We start from the raw sequence: 10,632 nt of genomic DNA, 5'->3' as shown, positions 1-10,632 counted from the left end.
AATTTGAATTTGAATTTAAAATTATGACAACTTCAAACAACATTTTCAAATACTAAATTATTTCAACTGAAAAGGTCATCAACAACAAAGTTGTATAACTCATCAATATATATAACTTTTATTTTGGTCATTTCTTTATCCGATAAAATGATAGTAACATTGTTCACAGAATTTACACAGCCTCTCTTATAATTTATGAAACCATATTGGAGATATGTAAAATTTGTGAACAATGTTACTATCACTTTATCGGATGAAGAAATGACCAAAATAAAAATTATAGTTCTTGATGGATTATACAACTTTGTTGTTGATGACTTTTTCAGTTGAAGTCGTTCACTAATAAAAAATTCAATTTGAAGTTCTCAAACTTTGAATTTCGAATTTAAAATTATTCAAATAGAGTCGGATGGAGAAATGACTATAATAAAAATTTTGCTTCTCGATGAGTTCTACAACTTTGGTTTTGGTGATTTTTCCATTTGAAATCATTTATTAACCCCAAATTTTATTCGAATTTGTCAAATTTTGAAAATTAAATATTTGAATGGTTCAAATGAACTTATTTGTAAAAAGACCAATACAATAGTTGTAGATCTCGATAAGTTCTACAATTTTGTTGTTTATGATTTTTGCATTTGAAACATAAAGATCAGTCTAAAATTAAATTTAAACACTACAAGAAATGTGATCTTCTGTGACGAATTCCTCGTGACAACGGTGCTATTCATCATTAGCACATTCCATTTTATGACAATTAGTATAAGATGGGGTGGCTTAGTGACGAAAAAAAGGTGTTCGTTATTAATACCAACTAGAAATCGTCATAAAGTATTTCAATGGGACAACGTGACAAATATTAATTTGTCATAAGGGGAACAAAGCAAACATCATAGATTTATATAATGCATTTCTAGAAAAATATATTAAAAGTTAAAGCAATTTAATCAAGTGAATTAATGATGAAACTAAAATTTTCCTTTAAAAATCATGGCCGGAGATATTTTTTAATATTCTACGTGGTCTAAATTATTCTCTGAAATTTTTCTTAAATTTTTGGAGCTCAATAACAAATTTTAATACCACAAAATTTATTTAACCTATTAAAATAAATAAAAAACAAATTAAAATTCATCTCTCTGTCGTTGGGCCTTTTTCAGCCCAAGCATTACTCTCTCCCTCCCTCAGCCCGCAACCTCTCTCTCCCTCCTCCTCCCTCTTCGGGCTGCAGGCCCAACCCTTTTGCTCCTCCATCGCCGAGAACTCTATTTTGCTTCCCTCCTTTTAATTCAAATAATGTTTCAGATAGTAAATGATTTCAAATGAAACAATTATTAATAACAAAGTTGTATAAATAGACAATCCAGAATCATCTATCTAACTATACTAATATAAAAAATAGCGGTTTCCTTTTTAGTATACTCACCTATTTCTAACCGTCAAATCCTCTTATCCAATGATCACGTCGCGAGTTAGATTAACCCATGGATGGATTAATGCTCCCACGCCTCTTACCGTCACAAAATTCCCGCCCCTTCCCTCTCGCTCCAAACCGCCACGGGCGGCACGGCACCCACCCTCCCGACGCCCCTCCCCGCGCGCCCCACCCTCCCACTGCCCACCCGCAGCAGCCGCAGGAAGAGGAGTCGCCAATCAGCCGCAGCAGCAGGAGACCGCCGCCGTCGGCAGGTGCGACGCCTTCCTCGTCCGTCATAACCAGGTTGCCCACCCACCCACCCACACCCCCCCCCCCCCCCCCCCCCCCCCGCCGCGATCCCCTTCTTCCTCCCCTCCCCTCTCTCTCTCCTCTTCCTCGATCTCCTCTGATACCCTTTTCTCCTTTGGCTCGTCAGGGTTCGTCGTTGTCAAGGGACGCGGCACGCGCGGCGGCGGGGGAGCAGCATGTGGAGGAGAAGAAGTTCACGACGCGGTTCGACGGCCTCCGATTCCTTTTAGCCTCTGCTCCTAAGGCCCTCAAAATGACTCCCGTCGGCGCTGCGTCCAGCATGAATTGAGTTGTGGCCTTGCGGGACGCCGGCGGCTGCTGGAACTGACAACTAGATATCTGATTGCCAAGGTAGTCTTTCTAGATCTTTTATCCTCTTTCTCTGAACGATTACATTTGGTTGAATTGATGAGTTCAATGATTAACTGAAGGCATGGCTTTTGTTCGTAGGATTATGTCAAATTGAATATACGATGAGGAACAAGGTGATTCTTTCTTTATTTTTACTTGTTTAGCAGGGAGTGATTCTTTCTTTGTTTAGCAAGGCACCAAAGAATTCTGATTCTAGATCAGCTAAGCCAGGTCTGGGCTTCACATTTTCTTATGGGGGTGATCGGTAACTTTGCAACAGGAACCGAACAAAATAGAAATCAATTGCAATTGATCTATTCTACCACTACCGTTTTTGTCGATCTAGCTGCCGGCGTCCTAACGGTATCCCGGCCGGAAGCAGCCCTGACCTCAGTGTGACCAAAGCTCAACTTCTGTCTCGTGCATGATCACAAAGTATCCGTGAAGAGTATGTACTACTTGGTTGCCCATCTGATTCTTCCCATCATCTGTAGCAAACTTTTCTATTTACACGATCCACTGTTTATAGCTTTGATCGATCCTTAATTTCGTACAACCTGCACATGGATGGTTGCCATTTGACAGAATGTTTGGGCACCACATTGTATTTTGCTTCAGTGCTATAAAAAACTAATGAATTTTCCATCATCTCTGATTCTTCCGGCTGTTTTTATCTTCAGGTTCACAGTGCACTTCCTGTCGTTGTGAAGCAGCACTTCCAGTAATGGTAGTGCTCAGCGCCTCTGATTTTTGCTTCAAAAATTGTAACTTGCACAAGGCATCCCGAGTCCTGATGATCCCAGTTTTGTATCAACTGCTGCAAGGTAATTAAATAAAAAAACACTGCAAGGTAAGTGATTAGTACACTTAAATTTTATCTTTGTACTGTCGATCTCTCTAATAGTTTAGATCTATTATTGTTACTGGGCACAAGTACTCAAGTGCAAGGTTTCCCTCTAAATCTGAGCTTTTGGAATCTATTTCCCCAAATTAGGCATTTGGTATTTGGGGAGAATTGTTTGATTTTTGTTCCTATGGATCTTGATAATTTATCTTGCAGCGACAATCTCAGATGAGTTTTAGCTTGTGATCATGATGAGGTTTCACCTATCCTTTTTGTTGCAGATGAAGCAAGAACTTATAAAACTGGATATATTTGAGACTTTGGACATCTTCACTCTGGAAACTTGATATGCTAGCTAAGGTATGCTGACAACTACTCCATTATGTAGATGTGTGCAACTTGATTTTGTCAGCCGATAAATAATAATAGTATAGAGGATATCTTTTCGGTGATATTTTCATCATAACATTTTCATTGCACATTTTTGCAGGCCATTTGTTCTTTTATTAGGAATATTCGCCAACCGTGCTAAGTATTTCAGAATTCAGATATGGTTCTCTAGCTCCAGTAGCCAGGTACCTTTCACCGACAACTATTACACATATTGCAAATTGAGAAGTTTGTCATGCCATGTCCGCTGCAACGCACGGGGTATCATCTAGTTTAGTTAATACGCTTTCACATTACAGTGATTTGGCTACATAGAGTTGCAAGCTGCAATGTTCTGATATTTGTTATGTTTTAAAGCAATATCTGCCTTATATATAATGATATAATTAGGCTTTGAATTTCTTGCTTATGTTGTTCTTTAAATATCCCAAGTAACCTTTTCAGTTCTTTTTGTCAGGTTAATTGATAGATCGAGTTGCACTTGCACATATCTTGTTTTAGGAAATGCTCCAATGGCCCTTGAATCCAGCAAAGTAAATACATTTTTATGCTTGATCTGTGACTGATCTGAAACAGATAAATTGAAATGAGTATCCTGTAAACGGATAAAAAAGTGACATGGAACCTGATTAGTTTTATGAGTCAAATATTCTTCCATTTTTTCCTGTCATTTGGTTGTGTCATGTCATTATTTGAGTTTTATTGGGTACATTGTGTCCTGACTGGTCCTGAGCTGGATGTAGTGCTTAATGGGTGCAAAAATTAAGCTTAAGTTGTACTCAATTTCCAGTCATGTGTTAGAAACAGTTGTTTTATGATTACTTTAATGAAATAATCCATGATCACAAAATAAATCATATGTGCTTATCCAGTCATGTGTCATGTGCATGATCAGATGACTGCTATTGGCTATTATGCAGTGATTCTGAAATTGCTATTTGCCAAGGCTTTCTATTTTTGCTGAACTGCTGCAGCAGCATAGCGCCAAATGAAAATGAACATGTAAGCATATTGTTTGGGAGAAGATCACAGTTCGGAATTTCAGATTACTAGTAATCGTGCACTTGCAATGCACGTTTTTGATAAAATATATCACCCGAGTACATAGTTATTTTTAGCTAAATCAAAAATGCAAAAAAAAAAGGTATCAAAGCAAGATATTGACTTGTCATTCTCTTAACAGTCATCAACATAACCACTCTCAGGCATACTACCAGTATGCGGACCAAAACCAAATAAGTAAAATCATATAGACCTTGAAATGGGGAAACAAAAATATTATATATACTTCGGATTTATTTATGTGGTTATACGTCAATAATATGTCCTAACAAATTCAGATTTGAATTAAGAGCACAATCGTGGCTTCTTTTTGTGCATAGTAGAATTCGTGGCTTCTTGTTGTGCATAGTAGAATTTAATGGGCAAATGTGTAATCAGATTTTAGATGGATAGGTAGTGAGCTGTCCTTGTGAGACTGAGCAACAAAATTATCCCTTGTATATGAGCAACAACTATAGAAACTTCGAAAAGATAAATTACTGAGTGCTAAGAAGCCTGCACAAACAATTAATTATGCACAAACAAGAAGGAATTATCCATGTTTTATTTGGCATTGCATGTCTGCACCAGCATAAAACTATCACTGATCCTTTTCACTTGTTAGTCATGATTCAGCATTCCAGCTGCTAAGGACTTACAATTAGCTGATAAGAGAACATGACAAAGCCATACTATTGGATCACACGTTCAACACATAACCCGTGTTAACCAAACAAATCAAGATTAGCTCACTTCTATGAAAACATTATATTAACGTAAATTATCTCAACCAAAAAGAAGGAATAAAAACAACCAGTAATCTCTTTAATGCATAGTAGACAACATCAGATGCCATGGTGTCCTCCTGATGGATTTGCTTCGACAGTCTAAACATTTTTCCTGCATTTTTTGTAACCTAAAAAGAAAAGTTAGATAAAGTTCGCTGGATATGAAAAAGTGACATAAATTGTGATAGTTAATCTACATGTTGACTAAGTTTGCTAAACATTTCAGAATCTAGAACACACCATGTATATTTAAGGTAACATAGTTGATTAACTATAGAACATCTACAAATAGTGCAATTCATGCAATAGTGTTCAATGTAAAAATATATGGAACATGATCCTAACCTCAGATTGTAAGTCCAGAACCTCTATGCTCTTACTCATTGCAAGTGCAAGCAACTAAGCAATATATTGCCGTTTTTGCTTTGAGTATCTTGTAATGAACGTGTGATACAATGTAATTAGCTGCTGCAAGTTGGAAGTCATGATCCAATTTCAAAGAACTGCAATTGATTGATAAAATATGTGACAAACGGAATACAGAACAAGCATTGAGGTGTAAAAACCAATTTGAGAAGTAGACCATTAGCAATATATGGATTTGAGATCTATCAGAAAAATATGAATGTGGTATCTGTTCTTATTCAGTTTATTACGACTTTGCAAATGAAGGGAAATATGGTGTGTATTACCTGTCTTTGCATACGATTATGATGTAGAGCATCCTCCGTTGTCTATTGAAGTAGGCCGAGGCAAGCAGATGATTGAATTGAATACTTCTAGCCACATAAGTCAAATAGCTCCCACCTGACAATATCGGTGGATTATTTGGAGCAACAAATAACATTAGTTCTAAAACCTGAAACCAAAATAAAAAAATTCTGCTACTGCTGCTAACATGTGGCATTAGTTTAGTCAAAATAAAAAAGATTAGCCACTAAGTGTGATTGGAATTTTGGTACTACAAAATCAAACAATGATTCTTTGACAACTTATTGCTTGTATTATTAAGAACCTTTGATACCATCAATTTTCAATCCGCTGCAGCTCCTGCTACAGTATGCAACAAAGTTTCTCCAAGCCAAGAGTTTTAGCCTAGTAGACATCATATATATATATATATATATATATATATATATATATATCAATCTGACCAGGAAAACACATTTTTTTACTACTGAAATGATTTGCCAGGTTGGCCAAAGGATTAGGCCCACCAAATTCATTAAGATTTAGGGAGAAACAAAGTACAAAGTACTATGCTATCGAACAAAGGTATGAGGCAAAACCTCATACCACAATAAACAACCAACACTAATAAATAATCACTGCAGGATAAAAAATGCTAGCCGACTTCCAAATCGTGATCTCCTTGATGTCTCCAAATAATTGCTCTGTAGGTCTAGACCTCTGCTCAAATACCCAAGCGTTCCGTCTTTCCAGATTAACCAACAGATCATCATGAACAGAAAGAATCAAAATTATGCAGTTCACCATATAAACATTTGGTCTTTGCCATGAAGAAGAGGTTGTAAGCCCATGAGAAAGAAAACTGGCCATCACCTGTTAGCTACCACCGAATGGAGTCGTGGCTATTCCTGGTTGAAGCTGCACCATCTGAATTTCATCCCACAACTGAAAGAACTCAGCCATTGCTCTGTTGGACAAGGAACTCTGCAGGTCTCTCACCCATCAGTGATTCACCAAAGCCTGTGCTAGCATCAACTTGGATCTGCCTACATATGATAGAAATTAGTGTTAGTGCCATTGCCACGTGCTGCACCGTGGTTGGAAAAATTGCTTGACCTTTCTGTTCCAAGCTTGGCATGCCATATTAGCCATAGTGCTTGGCCAGATAAGTCTAAATCTAGAGTTGATCTGCTATAGAGTGAGCAATAATTAATTGAGCAAGAAAGAGTCTGCAGAGAATCTACTACAGAGTTCATCAGTGTATGCAAAGAAATTAACTTCTCAGAAAACTATTGATTGTGGTGAAAGGATAACAATAGGATTGTATCCACTTGAACTGATAGCTAGATCAAATAGTGTAAATCAAGCCATAGTGAAAGAAAATGATGTACATTCAGATTCAGATAATCCACATAGAGGACTATTGGGCTGAAGAGGGGAATCGGAAGACTCACTTTCAGCTGAAGCACTCTGCACTCTGCACTCTCACCTGCAAAAGAGAGGATGGCACACGTCCGTGAGAACCGAGTGCGTGGTGTGGGCAGACTATGACCCTTACAACGGCGGCACCACTGGAGGCGCGGCAGAGTGCCGTTGGAAGGTAGGACCACAGGGCCGTGACGGGATGGTGATACCAGCCGAAAGGCATATTCACGGGGGAGTCGACTGTGTGCAGCAGCGGAGACAGGCTTCATGACATACAGATCCACGGCGCCAGCGAGGGCAGGGCGCGGTGGTGTGTGGCGGCGGTGGGGAGGAGCGGAGCGAGGAGCGCGCGGCGGAGTTAGCTCCGTTAGGGGCAGGCCGCGGTGGAGTGTCTCAGCAGCGGGGAGGCACGGAGCACGCTGGAGTGAGGAGTTGCGGATCAAGGGAAGGAGGAACGTCCCGGAGTCATCGCGCGGGGGATGGGGCCGAGGTCGGCTCCGGTCGCGGCGGTGGACCTCGTCGTCGGTGCTGGCGGATGGTGCCGAGGTTGGAACCGGCCGCGGCGGCTCCGGTGGCGGGGAAGAAGCACCGGCTCCGGCGGCGGGGATGTGGCGGCAGTCCACGCGGGGAAGAAGCACTGGCTCCGGTGGCGGGGAAGAAGAAGAATCAGAGGCTCCGGCAGCGGCAGTCCACGCGGGGAGGATATCCAGCGAGGATGCGGCGGCGCGGCGGCAGAACATCCGGGGAGGAGGAGGAGCTAGCGAGGAGGAGAAGCGAAGTCTTCGCGTGTGGAGCGATGTCTTGGCGGGTGGAGGAGGAGCGAAGTATTCGGCGTGGCGTGGATGGATGGATCGTGTGGTGGTGAAATCAAGCGCGCAGATGGACGGTAGAGATCGATTCGGGTGATTTGGTCTGTAGGATTGGAGGGGGACAACTGCTCCTTTTTATATTAGTATAGATAACCAAGATAAAGAATCATTCAACTTTATGATCGACTTGCTATTAATGTTTATTATAAATAGTTCCTAATTAACATTGTCGGCTACCTAACCGCACATTACAAGGCTGCAATGAGGAATATAGTAAACATTGTGATGTTAGTGCCTCTCACATTGATCTGGTTTCTCTCTAGCAACATAAGTACATAACAATTTCTACTCCAATTTTAGATATTTTTATGGCATGTTGGCCCTTCAATGTTGTTGATAATGTAATGTACTATTGTGCATTTTTCTTTTTCTTATCAGTTCAACCCTTCACAGTGAAATCGATTTTTTCTTTTATATTTTTTTGTTTCATGCAGGATGGGTGGACACCGTTGCATTTAGCTATACAGAGTAGAAATAGAGATATAACAATGATATTGCTTGTCAATGGTGCAGATGAGACAAGAAGAAACAAGGTATGTTATGCCCCTATGGTTTACTGGTTTTTTTTTTTCTAGAATTGCAGTCCGAAAAAAATTAGACCTATAATAACTGCTTCTTGTGCACTCAAAGCCTTAAGTTTATTTTGGGAGTTGGCATACATTTTCATGTCATTTTTAGCCAAGGTAGCCCAATACTTTAGACTATTCAAATGGGAATGGTATGCTCTAGAGTAGGCTTGACTTAATCTACATTATTGGATTACTTGTCCTGTATTCCTTGTTGATGCTACTAATCATCTTCCATGGTGGATGCTATAGTTTTATTCCATGGCAATAACTGCTTTGTGATCTTCGTTGCTCTGGCATCACCGAGTAATCACTTTTGTCCTTCTCAGGTTACTTTTTTGGGGGTGATGTTTCGATTTACAAATCAAAACAAGATTGTTGCCTGATAGAAAACTTAAGGTATTACCATGGTGTACTACTGTGATTTTGTTCTCCGGGTACTTTTTGATTGCAGGAGCTCAGCTTGGCAGTTACTGATGTTTTAACTTGTGCATATGCAGTGCTGCTAAGCTCACTTCGAAGATCATGGTCACGCGGCATCTGGTGAAATTTTGGTTGCTGCGATTGTATTTGGAATGTAGCTGGATTTGGCTGTTAACTGGGTTGTAAATTTTGTGTTGTATTGGATGTTTGTTGGGTTGTGTTGGATGCTAATTGGGCTGTAACCTTTGTGCTATATGGGTTGTTATTGTGTTTGATTGTTGGGCCTATATGGGCTTAGCCCACTTGTTTATCGATGCAATACAGATGCCCGCCTTTAGCAACTACGCCATCATCGTGGCAATATAGGGGTTCACCTATATCGTCGAAGACGTTTGGTTGGCAATAGAAGTGCCCACCTATAGCCATCAAACAATAATTGTGCCAATAGCGATGCCCACCTATAGCAAACAAACAATTCTAATGGCAATAGAGGTGCCTACTTATAGCAACCAAATAATTCTAGTGGCAATAGAGGTGTCCACTTATAGCAACCAAATATTTTGAGTGGCAATAAAGGGTCCAGCTATAGCAACGAGACATAGCATGGCAATAGTGGGATCTATCTATAGCAACTAAAATTGTGAGCATGGCAAGAGGTCGACCTATTACCACATTTGAGGTCCGTGGTAATACACGTTTTGCAACGCCATTAAGCACTTATTACCACGCTTTGCTGCGATGCGACTAGTTCCTACGACAACGACATCAGACGTTGCAATACGTTCTATTACCACCAACCCACCGTTGCATTATTTGTTAATTGCCACGGTTCACTCAGTTGCAAAATAAGTTGTTATTTGCAACGGCAAAGTGATCAAGTGGTAAAAACCCTATTGCTACGGAGTTTTGCGCCACGAGTCCTAATGACAAAAATCCGTTGCATTTTCTCCTATTGCAATGATTTTGGGCATATTGCAACGAATTCTAGCCGTTGCATAAGCCCGATTTCCTAGTAGTGAAGGCCGCATATGAAAATGGGGGTATTTTCGCATGCGGACATGTTAAGTGGCACGCATGCGAAAATTGATTTTTACCTGTGGGTCTCTTAAATAGCCGTATGCGAAAGTAGGGGTCAATTTTTGCAAACGCCGACACTTATTGTCCGTCTGCAATCTATTGAGATGCTCGTCCAGAAAAATTATTTCTATAGTAGTGCAACCGTATATCCAGGAGCATCTCTATCTCCGAAAGACTGTACCGGTATATTTTGATATTGATAAAGTCATCATGAGTTTACCATTGAAAAATAATTAGTCATAAATACGAGTATCCATATGAAGCATACAACTTGAACTGGAGTTCTTAAAATACTTACTAGATAAGCAATGCTCACTACGATAAAGCACAAACTAATTTTCAATTTCAATAAGGTTAACAAAGGCACATGTCAAATGGACAGGCATTTAGGCAAGCACCGCATACAAATTCGGAGCCAATCGCTACATAATCATCGGAAACA

The 10,632-nt window shown here is 40.0% G+C and overlaps 1 long non-coding RNA gene across 5 annotated transcripts; it reads left to right on the top strand.

Moving 5' to 3' along the window:
* Positions 1-1,567: 1,567 nt before the first annotated feature.
* Positions 1,568-9,439, top strand: LOC127785652 (uncharacterized). 5 transcript variants are annotated; one of them, XR_008019811.1, is made up of 10 exons: positions 1,568-1,689; positions 1,854-2,077; positions 2,177-2,211; positions 2,358-2,525; positions 2,758-2,901; positions 3,203-3,281; positions 3,412-3,496; positions 8,559-8,657; positions 9,020-9,089; positions 9,191-9,439. It is a non-coding gene; the product is annotated as an uncharacterized LOC127785652 (long non-coding RNA). The 5 variants fall into 5 exon arrangements; XR_008019809.1 differs by having other exon boundaries at positions 1,569-1,720; XR_008019808.1 differs by lacking the exon at positions 1,568-1,689 and having other exon boundaries at positions 1,770-2,077.
* The last annotated feature ends 1,193 nt before the right edge of the window (positions 9,440-10,632 follow it).

This window comes from Oryza glaberrima, chromosome 10 (assembly GCF_000147395.1).
Source record: "Oryza glaberrima chromosome 10, OglaRS2, whole genome shotgun sequence".
Taxonomy (NCBI): Eukaryota; Viridiplantae; Streptophyta; class Magnoliopsida; order Poales; family Poaceae; genus Oryza; species Oryza glaberrima.
Note: the sequence above shows the minus strand (reverse complement) of the source record. Positions and strands in the feature narration are given on the sequence as shown.